We start from the raw sequence: 10,923 nt of genomic DNA, 5'->3' as shown, positions 1-10,923 counted from the left end.
AAAAATTGAACTTGAAATTTTCAAATCTAATTTTCTCAAAAAACCCACGTTGAAAATTTCAGGATTTAATCTTGATATAAATGTCTAAAACTTTTGTTTTCTTCTTATAGGGCAGACATTTTTTGTTTTCCATTTACACTTCAAGAAAGATGTGCCTAACAAGTATACATGACATATAAAAGTTTCATGAAAATCTACTGTTGTTTTCTCACTGACTGCTAGCTAAATTACAGCTGTTTAAACTTTTCAAGTAAAAAAAGCACATTAAAACAAAGGTTGTTAAGTAAATGTAGCTTTACAAAGTGTCTAAAAAAATCAGCCATGTGATGTCATAAAAATGAAGGTTTAACCATATCTTTGTTAGGGTTTTTCTTTGTCCCTTTTCTTCTCATCCCTAATTTTTATGATGTCACATAGCTGATTTTGTTAGACACTTTATAAAGCTTATAAATAAAGGGTGAAGGAAGTAAAATGACTTTGACTTACTTTTTTGAGCCCTCTAGCTCTAATGTTAAGGGTTAAAACAAATTATTTTAATAAATATTAATGAATTAACCTCTAGAAGCACTTTAAATGTTTTTTTTATTTAATGTCTATGTTCAAGTCTCTTAAATATTAAAAAAATTGTGACTATGTTTTGTTTAAGTCTCTAAAATATTATTTTTTTTTGATGTTTTTGGATTTCTCTTAGGAGGGTGGTGGTACCCTCGCCTAAAATAGTTATGAACCTTCCCAGGACCTATGAGAAGCTACCCAGTTAAGGAAAACCCAATTGGTTCAGCGGTTAGCAAGATCCTTCAGTACATACAAACAGACATCCTGTTTCTTTATTATAAGGATTCATGATCCCCACCCGGAAATGAATTTGCATAATCTATAAAACATTCCTTTTTAAACAGCCAATTCTTTGCATCTTTGTATTCAATCTTTTTTTCTTTCCATTTTAAATGTTCATCTATGCATGAATCTAGTTTATCACTAGGCAATTCTTTAATGTCTAACAATTTTTTCATTCTTTCTTCATGCTCATTAAAATCTGCAGTTTCATCAATTCCTCTAATCTCTTTTCCCTTATGAACTAGTTGTTGAATACAATCTCCAGACTGAAAACCATTCATCACAAAACATGAAATCTTGGATTTTCTGGCAGCATTTACTATTTGATGATGTAATATCTCTTCATAGTATTTATCTAAAATTTGATCATCTTGAATCTTTTTTCCTTCTTTTCCAAACACAGTTGGTTTCTTGGGCGTTACAAAATGATTTGGAATAGCTATAACCTTACACTCTGGATCATAATAATAATCAGCTACTTTCTGTTTTATCTCTTCTATCTTTTCTCTAGCTAAAATTCTTTTATTTTCTCCTTCAGGGCCATGAAAGTTTATACTTAAGTTACTAAATTCTTCGGCCAAATCCAAGGTTTGAGAATCCTGTGAAGATAGGGGATTTACCCCAAATTGAAGGCCACAAGTGCAGAAAGAATTTGTTGATGTTCCAGCTCCTTCCATTTCTCAAACTAAAATACTTATATTCATAAATGAAATAAAGATTATATTATCAAAAAAATCTTGAAAATCTACATTTCCCCCTAAATTATAAGATACTTGTCAATGCAAAAATATAAAGTTAATACTCTGACAATTTGCATTTGTAAGTACATCAAAAAAACCTAACCACCCCGCCCCCCCCCCCTTACTTACAGATTCAAAATCATTAGAGAAGAAAAAACAAAACAAAATTATGTTTTAATTTTTGTAGATTTATATAAAATTACAATATATACCTGCAAATACACCAAGGTATTTTAAAAATTCAAAGTGACAAATTTGAGTGTAATTCAGTCCTCTTTTATTCTCCAACCATCAAGGACATCATAAATTATATTTTTATAATTTAGATTAGACCACTTTGTTACCACTCACTCACATCATACATTGATAACTAAACAAATATTGATATTTTGGGTATAGTCCCTTACATGGCAACTCCCCTTAAGGGGCGATTCGTAGTATTTTCAAAATGGCTTTTGATAGGTTCTTTTAGGTTAGGTTAGGTTATATTGTGTTAGGTGATTGTCCTACAGGGTTAGGCAATTGGCCCTGCAGGGTTAGAGCCCCCCCCCCCCACAGGGGCTAGAAATAGGAGTAAAGCTAATGTGAAAATATGAAGAAACGCTCCTTAAGGGGCGTTGCCACAAAAAGGACTATACCCAATATTTTAATGGTAAATGTTATATTCAATATTACAATTTCTATAGTAAATACTTTAACTTTTGTACTTGATCTGTGAAGTGATCAATTTATAGACATGACTAAACTTTGACTCACAAGTTATACATTATATCTGATATGATAAAAACTATCTATTTACCTTTATGGAAGACATTTTTCTAGCAAAATAGTGCTTCATATAATTTCTACAGGTGAATACTGAAACATAAAACTTAATAGAATATCTTTCTTATATTTTATTTCAGCTATGACTGAAAAGAACTAATAAGAAAAAAATTCAGATTGTGTATTTATGCTCTCTCAAGTTTAAATTGTTGCAACTGTGAGAAGAATTGTTATTAGCAAAAGTTTGACAGAGCTGCAGATCATAATATATCTTTAGAATATATAAGAACAATAGAATATCTCTCTTTAAATTTTGTTTGTTTGACATAAAGATATGAATAATTTGTACATTTGTGCACAAGATTGTATAGAAATACATAACAATATATACATAGCATATAGGTTATTGACTATTACCTTTGTTAAAGACAATTCCATAATTATTTAACTAAGCAACTTAAATGTTTTCTTTAGGGGAACTGTTTTATTATGGTTAAGTATCTGAACCCTAGAAAAACAAGGATGACAACATCCATAAAAGCGAAGCTCTGAAACGGTAGGACAAACGGAAATTAACACTTGTATAATGTCAGAACTGAATAATCAGAATGCGAATGTATAAGAGTCAAAGCAAAATTGTAAGTAAATTTGTTGAAAAACTGCTTGATACAGGATAATGATTATGGACATACTTACATTTTTAGGACTTGATTATAGAGTTGCTTCGCTTATAATATTGTACTTTGTTGTCTCAGGAATCAGTATACCAAAAATCAGACCAATCGGATAATTAGGTCACATACAAATTTGTTGTTAAAAATGTAAAAAAAAATCAACATGTTTAAAATGGACGTACGGACATTCTGGTAATGATTATAGAGTTGCTACGCTTTCTAACTCGTACCTAACTACTAAAGGAATCACCATGCAAAATTTGAAATCGTTAGGACAATTCTAACATGCCTAAATTAACGAAAAAAACTATTTTAAAAAGTAAAAAAATCAACATATTTAAAATGGACGTACGGACATTTTGGTAATGATTATAGAGCTGCTACGCTTTCTAACTCGTACCTAACTACTAAAGGAATCACCATGCAAAATTTGAAATCGATAGGACAATTCTAACATGCCTAAATTAACGAAAAAAACTAATTAAATTTTTTTTTTAAATCAACATGTTTAAAATGGACGTACGGACATTTTGGTAATGATTATAGAGTTGCTACGCTTTCTAACTCGTACCTAACTACTAAAGGAATCACCATGCAAAATTTGAAATCGATAGGACAATTCTAACATGTCTAAATTAACGAAAAAAGCTATCCGTTACGGACGTACGGACGGACCGACCCTAATTATAGAAAAGCTTCGCTTTTAAAAATATTTCATATTTTAAAAATTAGGCCTCCAACAAGAGGTCCAAGGGGGTAGGGGCAAAAATACGCCCCCTCTATGTATTTTATTGTAATGGGCCATAAATGATATAATTCTCTAAACAAGACTAACAATCAATTTATTATCATTCACAATTTGTTGATTGACAAGACAGAAATATAAACATTAACATTGTAGAAGAACAACTCATTTAAACTTTAACTTTTTTTAATAGTATTTAATATAGATGGAAATATTACATTTAAATAAAATAAATATGATGATTATGTGAAATCAAATATTGTTTTTTATATGCCAAAAATGTTTAAAATGATTATAGAGTAGCTATACTTTCTATATTGTTCTATACTGAATCTATTCTACGAATCATCAATAAAAGTTTGAAATATAATTCTAACATGCCTAAATTAACAATTACAGCTAAATAATGTGGACAAACCCTAAATATAGAAAAGCTTTGCTTAAAAGAGTTATTTTGTTAAGTATATTGTATACCTTCAGACTGATATCTTGATTCTTAGACAAAATGTTTAACAAAACTCATGATTTTATCTGAAATAAAAGAAATTTTGTATATTTCACAAATTTCAATATAAACAAGAGTGACAACTTTATTATGAACAAAGCTGGTGCTTTCCCTCAAAGAACCTATTTAGCACTAAACCCCCATATAAAAAATAATAGAAAACGTTACCCCATTGTTTAAAGCTTTTCTCCCCCCCTTACTCAAAATTTCTCAAGGGGGGTAATTACTTGTACCACAGGAGTAAAGATGTGACATTCTTTCTCCCCCCCCCCTCCCTATAAAGTTTTTTTATTCACCTTAAAATAAAAAGCTTGGACGTTCATGAGTTTATTTATAGGATGAAGGGAATGTAAAATGACTCACAAAATGTTCATCAATTAAGTATGTTATTGTTGGGGGAGGGGGGGGGGGGTTGATTTTAAAACAGGTCTAAAGAATCTTTTCCCCTATTAATTTTACCTAAAAAAGGAGTTTTTATGATCACACTAAAAATATAAGGATAACATAATAATTATAGACCAATGTCCTATTACTAACCACAATGCAATATATATTTGCCACAAATCTAATAATCATAGATATGCAGTGAAAGAACTATGGATGATACATTTATATTCTCACCACCTAAATATGCTTTTCTTTACATTTGAAAGACATTGAAATAAGAAGTCATACTAGATCAATCTAATCACTATTGTCCTATCCCCTACTAAAAATCTTTAAGGAAGTTAACATAATCACAACACAAAAAGAACTGAGCTAAGCCAACCAACTCTCTCTTTTGCCCCGGGCCCAGACAGACAAGATTTATTAATCATGGGTCAATAGTCTTATTCTGTTGTAATCACATTAGAATATATATCTAATTTCAACTTAAAAGATATGTTAATATAAATGTTTAGGAACCAGCTAAATAATTTCAGCGTAAAATAGAAGAAAAATTTTTCTATGGTTAAGTTACTCCAGGGAAGGAAAGGACAATGATAAATAAAATAAAATATCTTCCTTTCCCTCTGTTACAAAATAATTAGGAAATATTGTCAAGGATCTCTCTTTTTATTTTGTTAGACATATCCTTGTATCCCTGCATGTACTCTTCAACATATACATATAATATTTCTGCTTATGAAACATAATTGGTTGATATAATCCCATCAATATAAAATGTTCCATTTAAAATTACCACTTTATAAAAATTCCAAATTATATTGAAAAGCATATTATATGTTATAATTTATAATTACTTTCTATCTTTACTACTTATCAATACCCTAGTGGGAACCCCCCCCCCCCCCCCCAACAGTCCTCTATTCCCCCAACCGTTGTTTGGTTAATTAGTATATCTAATATTTTTCCTCGTCTACCAGAAGATTTAAAATATAGCAGCGACAAATGACGTCCAAGTTTTTTTTTATGGGGGGGGGGGGACACAAAACCTACATTGCGGAATGTGGTTTCAAAAATCATTACTATGATAAAATTCACATTGGAGGATAATTACCCCCCCCCCCGCCCACATCATTCTATAAAAAAAAATTTTTGGGAAAAACCCACATTTTGTGTTTTAAATTTACCCTCCCCCATCTTAGATGTCAATGCCATAATAATAATAATACTTTTTAAAAAAAACATCCTTGTTGGGCACAGAACAAGCTACGGAGGAAATTATGAAAATTTACAGTGTATTTTTCTTTCTCACCATCCATCAGGCAAAATTTTACACATAACCAAGTTTGTATGTGTGTGTGTGTGTGTGCGCGCGCGCGTATTAAAAGTGTTGTAGAACTGGATTCAAAGTTTGACGTCAGAGAGAGATGGTTTTATATGTATGTGTGTATCAATCATTTTCTTATAGTTACTTTCTCCAGAAATATCAAACATGAAATGAGAAATTAAAACTCAGTTTATTAAAAAAGACTAGCGGCTACGCCCCTAAAGGCCTCTAGGGGCAATTGAGGAGGGGAGAGTCAAATTTGATAACCCAATTTATTATTTTAGATTTTAAAAGAAAACGTTTTAAAAATTTGGGGGGAGGGGAGGAGGGGAATGTGTTCCCCCCACTTTCATTTTTAATTTTAGTTTAGATTTTTTATTTTTTGGTGGGGGTTAATTTTTCTAGAGGCGATTTCTCTTGGGAGGGTGGTTGTACCCTCCCCCAAAAGAGTTATAAACCTTCCCAGGACCTATGAGAATTTACCGTATAAAGAAGAACCCGATCGGTTCAGCGGTTAGCGAGATCCTTTGGTACAGACAAACAGACAGACATCCTGTTACTTTATTATAAAGATTTGATACTACATTGATCAAAGTTCTTAGATTTTTTCTTTTTAAAAGCATAGCTTTTTCTATAATTAGGGTTAGTCCATCCGTACGGATAGCTCTTATTACCAATTTAGGCATGTTAGAATTGTCCTATTAATTTCAAACCTTGCTTGGTGATTTCTGAAGTAATCATTACCATGCAAAACTTTTTGGTTTTTAAATTTGTTAACAACAAATTTTTATGTGATGTAATTTTTCTAGTAAACTGATTTTGGAATACTGATTACTAGGACAACAAAGTACAATATCATACACCTTTTTAATCAAGTCCTAAAAATGAAAGTATGTCTTTAACAGTATCCTGTATTTAAGTAATCTTGCAAAACATTTTTGTACAATTTTGTTTAGACCTACAAATTAATATTATACTTTTAGGTTCTGGCACTAGTGTTAAAGTCAGGGGACGTTTAGGAAAGACGAAGAAAGTCGCTCAATGTGAAGTCATAAAAATTAGGGATTATCCATCTCTTTTTTAGGGGTTTTCTTCCCCCACTCTTACTCTCCTCGTCCCTCATTTTAATGACGTCAGAATTTTTTTTGAGCGACTTTCTTCGTCTTCACGTTTGGTACATTACTTCTTTGTTTTATATTAGGTATTAAAATTAATTAATTAATGATTTTGTATTCTATGGTTTCCTCAGATAATGCAGATTCCTAGAATGATTTGATATGGCATGATATTAAATCAAGAATGATAAAAAAAACTTGTAGCTGTCTATAGTGCCCAAGCAAAATAGGGATAGATGTCCTTATTCTATTGACGTCATGAAAGGATGGAATAGAATAGGTAAGCCAAAAGCGGTGACATCTATCCCTATTTTTCATTAGGTTACTAAACACAGCTATAAAAACTTTCTTATAATCAATAATATCTTATTTCAAATTAATTATTTATTTTTTGAATTTTATAATAGACAAAAGACATTTTTGATAGCAATGAAATTGAATTATAAATTACTGATACTGTAAGTTTTAAATCCATCATATTTATTCGTTGGCTGGACAATTTTAGATAGTTTTATTGAATTTTGATCGGTTGGTTGTAACCTAATAGTGTCCAAACTTTTTTACCAATAACTCAATCTACAGGTAGAATAATTTTGTTAACATTAGGTAAAGACAGACATGTTTTTTCCCAGCTGGCTAATATAACAATAACCAACTCCCCTTATAACTTTACCCCATCCCCTCCCCTGACCTTGGAGAAACGTATTGACCAATATCTGAGAACTTTATTAACAACCTAAATTGACGAAAAAAATCACCTGTCACAAATTCTATATCTGTTTAATTTGATTTATTTGAAACTAATAATACAGAGGAAAGGGACGGGTCAATGTTTTTTTTTATTTTCTAGTGGTTCCCAAAGCCTTATAAAAATGTTTTCTTATTTGTTGGCACAACAACTTTGTGGACTTTCGTTGAATGTTGATTGGTTGATGTATAAAGTTGAGTGTCTGGACGTTTCAACCACTAATTGTAATTCATAGAAGGGGTTATTTCGTGTATCATCATTGGGGATATACATCAATTTATCGACCACTGTCTTATCTCTTAGATGCTTGGAAATAAAAAAATTAACCGCGACCAATCAGTTAATTGTTAATTTATCAATATCTAATGATACAGTGTGCTTTTTTTTATGAGCACTTTTTTGAAAGCAATTTTACCCCACTTAACTTAGGTGTCAACATATAAAAATGGTTTTAGCGCATTTTTCTTTAAAAAATGGATTTTCTGTAGTCGACTTTGGGGGGCCAGTACTCCCTCCCTGGTTGGGATATGACCTTCAAACTTTGATATGTTCTAGTACATGTCCCTAATAGTATCTGTATACATTTTTAGCTCTATATCTCAATTTTGAAGTGTTTAGCAGCCATTCTTGCAAAAGGTTGATTATTTGAGCATAAGAAAAATGCGCTAAAACAATTTTTAGATGTTGACACCTAAGTTTTTAATTTTCAACTTTACTGTACTTTTTCAACAAAAACTGTAATTTTTTTGTTGTTTCATAATTTCCCTTAAAAAACGAAGAAAATAAGCCATTAATGATTAAATTCTGATAACTATAAGTGGGGTAAAATTGCTTTCAAAAAAGTGCTCATAAAAAAAAACACTGTAGTTACTTATCACATTGTATTATATGCAGCTTTCCGCTGATATTAAAATGAAAGTTATAAGATTAGAACTAGTTTTGTAAGCCGTAAGGAACCTAAGGCCCTGGGTAACAAAACTGGTATTAATTTTATGATGTTTACTTTAATATTTGTGGAAAAATGTTTGCAAGACGATTATATACATGATTTTTCATTATGGTTAACAACCAGTTCTTGTCCATCGTCTATTAATCGGTTTTGAAGCCATGCTGGAATATGCATTAGAAACTGATTATACTTGAATAATTGTTATTGATGAATATTCAGGGATCTAAAGGGATAAGATAATGGTTGATGAACTGATGTAAATCTCAAATAATGAAGAGCAATGGTTGAAAAGTTTGGACACTATCAGATTAGAATCAACCAATTAAAATTGATTAAGAAAACGTCGTTTTAAAACATTCCAATGTCCCCTCCCTCCCTATGAATATTTGGGAGATGAAATGTTGCAATTATATTAGTAGAAATTACAAGTTTTTGGTTCATCAATATTTTATCAAAATATTGGTTAAATCTCTTATTTATAAGTACTTTGGAAAGAGGGAGAGGACTTTGGACTGTTAATTTAACAGGCACTCAAAGTTTTATAACCAAATTTTCTTATAATATACATTGGCTTAACAACCTTGGGGTCTTTTTGCTTAAGTTAAGTGTCCAAACGTTTCAACCAACAGGTTTAATCTACAGAAGTAGAAATGTTGTCATGGGTTATGATTCAAAACCAGTTTTAACTGGCAAATCATACAAATTTTAGGTTAGGTCACTTAGGCACAGCATGGTTAAGACCCTGCAGGGTTAGTGACAACATACATGTTTGTCAACCAAGTGCAATGTCTATAATACTCTGGTTCTACCATTTCCCAGTTTGTCTTTTGATGCTGTCTTTATTGAAATGGAAATCGTATGTCAACTAAATATTTTTTTATTACCTTGTTGTTAAATAAAATTCTATGAATAGGATATTTATTTCACATAAAAAAAAAGTTTGAAATGAACATACGGACAATCTGGTAACGATTATAGAGTTGCTACGCTTTTTAAATCGTACCTAACTACTACAGGAATCATCATGCAAGTTTGAAATCGATAGGACAATTCTAACATGCCTAAATTAACAAAAAAAAGCTATCCGTTACGGACGGACTGACCAACCCTAATTATAGAAAGGCTTCGCTTTTAAAAATGCATTGTAATATCAAGAGTGCAGCTACTCTTTATCTACAATATGTCCGTTAGTCTGGTTAAGTACGTTAAGTAAAATAACAGAGGTGGATTCTAAAAAAAAACAATTAGAGTCGCTTCATCGCTGGTGAGGAAAAATTGTTTTTGTGAAGAATCCCATAAAAATCTATAAAAATTAAATAAAATCATAGAAGGGTTATTAAAATAAGATTTTATATAATTTTTGTAGATTTCTTATGTAATTTTGGAGGATTTTTCACAAAAACAATTTTGCCTTACCAGCAATGCAGGATTTTCCTTATTCTAATGAGCTTAAAAACATAAATTTTTAAAAATTGTCTTGCTCAGTGATTTATTGATAATACCTGTCAAAATTGTAAATTATAATTTTCTTTAATTTTTAACCTTTTTGTTTTTAAGATATATGCCTTTTTATTTGAAAGGTTCAATATTAATTTTATTAGTAGCAATTGCTGCACTGCATATGAACCTGATTGGAGGAATGAGAAACTGTCCCAATTTTGTATAACTTTAGCGGAACAAGTTCCAATTACGTCATATTTTTCTTTCCCGAAAAAGGGAGGGGGGGAAGAAAATCTCTTCAAACAGTTTCTCATTCCTCCCTGATTGTACTAGTTTTAACAAAACTTTAATCCTTATATATTGGTTAGGATGTCTTTGTGTTTGTGTGTCTGTACCAAAGGATCTCGCTAACCGCTGAACCAATCGGGTTCTCCTTAACAGGGTAGATTCTCATGGGTCCCGGGAAGGTTTATAACTTTTTTGGGGGAGGGTACTTCCACCCTTCCAAGAGAAATGACAAAAAATCGAAATTGTTTGAAATATTCGGGAGACTTCAGCGTAACATTAAGAGGTATCGTAACATAAAGAATTATTGTAGTCTTTAACAAACAAAAAATGCCACTAGAGGCCTTTAGGGGCGTAGCAAGTTGAAATGAGGAAACATTTTTGTAGAGTAAAGTTTTTTTTAAGC

General features: G+C 31.1%; 1 long non-coding RNA gene across 1 annotated transcript; it reads right to left on the bottom strand.

The window, feature by feature from the left end:
- Positions 1-502: 502 nt before the first annotated feature.
- Positions 503-4,294, bottom strand: LOC145325938 (uncharacterized). Its single transcript, XR_013881682.1, has 4 exons — positions 4,236-4,294; positions 2,377-2,435; positions 1,790-1,947; positions 503-1,522 (listed from the first exon to the last, which is right to left on the bottom strand). It is a non-coding gene; the product is annotated as an uncharacterized LOC145325938 (long non-coding RNA).
- Between the last annotated feature and the right edge of the window lie 6,629 nt (positions 4,295-10,923).

This window comes from Acartia tonsa, chromosome 8 (assembly GCF_053477335.1).
Source record: "Acartia tonsa isolate MP-2025a chromosome 8, ASM5347733v1, whole genome shotgun sequence".
Lineage (NCBI taxonomy): Eukaryota > Metazoa > Arthropoda > Copepoda > Calanoida > Acartiidae > Acartia > Acartia tonsa.
The sequence above is the reverse complement of the archived record's forward strand: the minus strand, read 5'-3'. Positions and strand labels throughout refer to the sequence as shown.